We start from the raw sequence: 6000 nt of genomic DNA on the forward strand, positions 1-6000 counted from the left end.
AAAGCCCAGGGGGTTGGGGAGGAAGACCATGACAAGTGGCTTCACACCAAGAGCGCTACATATGCTGCCTCTTAAAAGAAAAGAAGGATTCTGAGGGGGAGGAGAGGAGGATGTGGAAGAGACCACCTTGTCAAGCTCTAGCCAGTGCTATCCCTCTCTAGTATGAAGGCGATCTTCAGTCTCTATCGAAGACCTCTCTGGTGTTGGGGAACTCACTACTTCCAGGTGTAATCCCTTCTACTTTTCAACAGCGCTAATAGATAGGACTGTTTCCTTCAGATTGCAAAGGGATAACCTTCAAATACTGTTGGAGGGGAAGTCTTGGGCAGGATTGGTGGACCCTTGACAGTGAGGTGGAGGTTAGGCACAAGTGGATGGGAGTGTCCACCCCTCAAGCACTCCAGGATATATTGGTTTCTGACTTACTTTTTTCCTCTACAAATTGGAAACCCCTGAATTCCCTTCAGCCTCCTTCACAAGCCTGGTCCTCTGGCATTCAGAAAGCAGCTACTATGTGCTGGGCACTCTGCTAAGCACTGGGGATACAAAGAGGCAAAAGTCAGTCCCTGCCCTCCAGGAGCTTACCGTCTAAGGGGGAGACCACCTGTAAACAAATATGCACAAACAGGCTACAGACAGAAATGAGAGGAAACCGTTAACAAGAGGAAGGCACCAGGCTTAAGGGGTTGGGGAAGTCTCCCTCTGAGAGGTGGGAATTTAGCAGACTTACAGTAAGCAAGGGAGGTCCTGGGGACAGCCACAGAGGATTCCTGCAGCTAAGAGACTTGGGGCCTTGCTGGTGCGGCAGCCAGAAGTCCAGCGTCAAGAGAAAGAAGGTAAGTGTTAGGGAGGAAGGTGGAAGAAGACTAGAAAGGGGATGGCGGGCAGTCTACAAAGGGCTTTGAAGGCCAAGCAGAGCATTTTGTATTTGTTTCTGGAGTTTACTGAGTAGGGGCTGACAAAGCCAGACCTGTACTTTAGGAAAATCACTAATGGCTGAATAGATGATAGACTGGAGTGGGGAGAGATTGGGGCAGGCTGACCCAATCCCCAGCAGCTACTGCTATAGTCCAGGTGTGAGGGGATGAGGATCTGCACCAGAGTGGGGGGCAGGGTCAGAGGAGAGAAGGGGACGTATCTGACAGATGCTGCAAAGGTGAACTCCATAGATCTTGGCAACAGCATGAATGGGGAGCTGGGGGGGTGAGAGGGAGTGAGGAGCCCAGGATGAGTCTTGGGTTGGGAGCCTGGGAGGAGGGTGTTGCCCCCTAGAATAAAAGGGATGGTAGGAGGGGGAATGGTTTATGGGGAAAGATAATAGGTTCACTTTTGGACATGTTGAGTTTCAGATGTCTACTGGACGTCCAGTTGGAGATGTCTGGAAGGTAGTTGGAGTTAAGAGATTGGAGGTCAGTAGAGATTATTAGGGCAGGAAAGGTAGACTGAAAATTATCAGTACAAAGAAGGCTAATAAATCAACAGGAAATGATGAGATCACCAAGCAACGTAGTCTGGAGGGAGAAGAAGAGAGGAGAGGATTGCTTGTCAAGGCCTTGTGGTGGGGATTCCATGGAGGATAGAGTGCTAGGCCAGGAGCCAGAAAGACCTGAGTTCTAATCCTGCCTCCCATACTGACTATAGCCGTATGACCTTGGGCAAGTCACTCACCCTCTGGGTCAGTGGATAACAATAAAACCTACCTATCAGGGCTGTTGTGAGGATCAAATGAGAGTATCGAAAGACACTTAGCCCAGCCCCTCTCACATATAGGCTCTTAGGAAACACTTTGTTCCTTCCTTTTATACACTGCAGGCTTTTCCTGCGCCCTCAATGCAGGCCTTCTGTCTGCTGGCTATCAGCAGCTAATCCCCCCTACATCTTATTTGTAAATGGTTGTTTGCATTTTGTCTTCTCCATTAGATACCTCGAGAGGAGGGACTTTTTTTGGCCTTTATTTGCATTCCTAGTACATAGCGCAGTCCCTGGCACATGGTGGGTCTTTAATACATGCTTTTTGATTGCATGACTTGGGCAGGATCATCGTTGTCTCCCAGCTGTGGCTGCAAGCATGGGGGAGCAGGGATTAGCTGGTTCTGTGTGACCCCAAAGAACTCAGCCACAGCTACAGGGGGATGCTGCCCAGAAAGATTCTGCCTCTTCCTGTGGAGTCATTTCAGTGTGGAATGAGTCATCTCTTGTAGAGGGAGCTTCTCCCCCATCTCTGGGGGTCTCCGAGCAGAGGCTGGACAGCGCCTCCTCTGGCCAGGTGCTAGGGAGAAAAGCTAATTTTGGGGTTCATGTCAGGATCAAAGGGCTTAGGGCTGAAAGAACCCTTAAAACAGATGAGCAGCTGAGAATCTGGACTGAAAATCCATGACTAGTTAGTCTAACTCTGTTGTTGTACAGATGAGGAAACTGAGGCACAGAAAGTGCCCAGGTCACACAGTTGATAAATAACAGACCATGGGCTGGTGCCCAGATCTCCCAACTCCACTCTACCCACCATGTTGGTTAAGCCTCTGGCTAACAACGTAGGGGTTCCCAACCATGCCCAGGCTGTGTCTTCAGCCTGAGGATGATGAGGGGTAGCCCCCTTCTCAGTCATGGCCCCAGCTAGACGAATGTCAGACGCAGAATGGTTGTAAAGAAGTGTCAGAGACAGAGATTGGTTTGACGTAAGAAGTGAGTCATCCGTGAGCGACCCAGCTCTGGGCTTCAAGTTCAGCTTTGCCTTGCAGAACTGCAGCTGGCCCACTCTCTACTGGGCAGAGCTTTGGAGTCACCCAGTAAGTGACCACCAGGAGCACTTCATGATTCCTACCTTATCTCTCTGTGACCTGCCCAGGTCTCCAGGGAGGGACCCTTCTGCCAGATGACCAGGTGGAAATGGGAGGGAACGTCCACTGTTGCTCGTCATGAGCAGACTCTCTGTTTTCTTGAAAAGAAATGGGAGTGAAAACAGATTATGAAGGCCCTCTGGAATGTTCACAGCCCCTCCATCCTGAGGAATCATGGTACATATTTAGCAAGAACTGCTCAGGTGCCAATCCTCCATCCCTCTCTCATCTGGAGCCATCACGATATGCCTCATGCTTTCCAAGGGCCAGAGAGACCTCCAAGGCTGGACCAGGGCAGGGGCCTCGGCCTCTGGGTTCCTGACTCTCTGACTCTTGAGTTTGGAGGTCAAAGGCAATTCCATTGCCTACTCCCTTTGCCCTCCTCTGATTCCTCCTCCCTGAACTCTGTGCAGCCCCTTTGAGTGATAAGGCAGCAAACAGAGAGACACAGAGGGAGACACAGAAAGGGACAGAGGTGGAGAGACAGAGCCTGGAGGAGAGAATTCCCAGGTTGCGATTTGATCACTCTGTAAGCGAAATATGAAATGGTTAATTGCCTTGGAGAAGTGAATAGAGGACAGGCCTTGGAGTCCCAGTATCCTTAGCCATAAATTGGAGATGGTAATAATAGAAGCTAAAATCTACACAGATTTACTATGTGCCAGGACTGGGCTATTACAATAAATATCTCATCTGATCCCTGCAGCAACCGTGGGAGGTACATGCTGTTATTATCACCCCCCACCATTTTACAGATGAGGAAACTGAGAGAAATAGAGGTTAAGAAGTGACTTGCCTAGGATTCCACAGCTAGGAAGGATCTGAGGCTCAGATCTTCCTGACTCCAGACCCCGGTACACTATGGTGCCATCTAGCTGTGGATAATAATAGCACCTACTTCACAGGGTTCATATGCCCAGTTAACTTGGGGTACATTGGATAGATCCCTTCCCTTCCCTTCCCTTCCCTTCCCTTCCCTTCCCTTCCCTTCCCTTCCCTTCCCTTCCCTTCCCCCTCCCCTACAACCTTAGACCCCATGCACTCTGAAGCCCACAGATTGAACAAGGAAGGGTTCCTGCCCAACCTCCACTCAATGGCTGTTTTGCACCCTTCTGTCTTACAGTGAATGTCAATAGTAACCGTTTCTCTTTGAAACAACAACCCTGAGGGTCCTGTCCCTCCCAGCCTGATTTTTTATTTCTCTTTTTCTTTTCTAGTAAAGGGGCCATCCCCCTGACTGTTTTTTTAAAGATGCCTATTCACTGACTGGGCACTACCTACCTTTAAGAGAGTACCTGAAAAAGCCTTAGACTAAAAGGCCAAGGTCTCCCATTGCATCCTGGGTCTTCTCCAGTCATCTTGATGAATATCTGGTCACTGGATCCAGATGGCTTAGGAGGAGAAAGTGAGCCTGGTGACTGCACAGCCCTCCCTCCCTCAAAACAAAGTCCAGTGCCAGCCATGTCACCATTTCTCTGATGGCACGGTCTTCTTCAGCAACGAAGAACGAGCACAACAACGAGATACAGCGTGTAAAGTGCTCTGCACACTTCAAAGTGCTCTATGAATGTTAGTCTTGTGACTTTATTAATGTTCCCATGAAGCTTGAATACTGGCTTCCCACGTGATTATGCCAAGAGTGATCTTACTGGATTCTGTCCTAACCATTCTGCCGTGTAGACTATAGGTCTTTTATTTAGCTTTCTTGTATGTGTGTGTGTGTGTGTGTGTGTGTGTGTGTGTGTGTGTGTGTGTGTGTGTGTGTGTGTGTGTTTGTACAAAAGGCTTATTTCATACCCAATTCATATTATACTTTGGGTACCTTTTACTTCCCTCCTTTTGGGAAGAAGATTGGAACCCCAGAACCCAAAGTCAACCTGCCACAGGAATAACCAAGGTTTGGGTGAGGGACCAACAAATGTGAGAGTGGGGAGCCTAGGGCTCCCCTAGCAAGGGACCTGGAGTACAGCTGAATGTCTGAGCACAGAGTCCCAACTGGGGATCAGAGATGGAAAGCAACTTGTCTAGGGTCACACAGCAAGTGATTTGCAAAGCTGGAAAAACAACTCAGGTCTCTTGCCCTTTCTGCTAAATTGGGCAGCACAATACACGTTTATTAAACATCTTGTGTGTGTATAGGTATGCGCTGGGCACTGGTGCAGATACAGGAAGCTGGTACTTGCTCTAATGGGGCTTATTTTCTCTTTGGGAAGCAGGACACTGACATAGCTCTGGTATCCAAAACTTCAGAAAGACATTAGTGAGGCGATAACAGAGACCTGTGTGAGGTAGGGAGGGCTTTTTGGAGGAGGTGGCACTTTGGAAGGCTGGAATCCAGCAGACAAAGAAAGTAACACAAGACAATTCAGGCCCAGGCAAGAGCGAGCAAAAGTCTGGGAATGTGAGTGTGCCGTGTGTGTCCCAAAGGCAGAGGGCCTGGGGCAGGGGCGGTGGGACAATGGCCTCTGTTTTTGCCCCAGTGCCTTCTCTAGCACTAGGACTAGGTGAGCGGCCCCAGGGAGCTCAGCTTCTATCTTTACCTCCCAGGTCCTGATAGTCTGCCTCACACTTCCCCTCCTGCCTCCTGACTGGGCTCCCACACTTCCCAAGCCATCCTTCCATCTTCCATTGTCTGTGGGAGGGTGGTCTCACCAGACTCATCACTCATCACATGCCATGAGTTTGAACCTTGAGGGAGGGCTCTGAAATCACTTTCTGCTCAGGGTAGAACCCTTTCCAGCCACTGACACTCTGCCTGCACCCATTCCTCAACAGTTAACATAGCCCCGCCCATTCACTCTTCCTGTCCAAATAAATCTGGAGTCTTGGCTATTGATGCACAAACCCCATTCCCCACTGTCCACCACCTGTGCCTTTTCTCTTACCCCCTTCACTATTACTCCTGACAATGCCCCACCACACATCTGTCCATCTCTATGCTCTCTGGAATGCTTGCTTCATACATGACCAACTTCCTTTGATCCTGGAATTAAGAGGGAGCCATTGCAGTTTGTGGAGTAAGGGGAGGACACATCAACACTCCAGGAAAATCCCTTTGCCTACTGACTGGATGATGGATTGGATGAGGAGAGCCTTAAGTCAGGGAGACACAATTAGGTTATTATTGTACAATTCAGTGCAGAGGTGATAAGGGCCTGAACTA

The sequence above is a fragment of the Notamacropus eugenii genome, chromosome 1 (assembly GCF_028372415.1).
Source record: "Notamacropus eugenii isolate mMacEug1 chromosome 1, mMacEug1.pri_v2, whole genome shotgun sequence".
Taxonomy (NCBI): Eukaryota; Metazoa; Chordata; class Mammalia; order Diprotodontia; family Macropodidae; genus Notamacropus; species Notamacropus eugenii.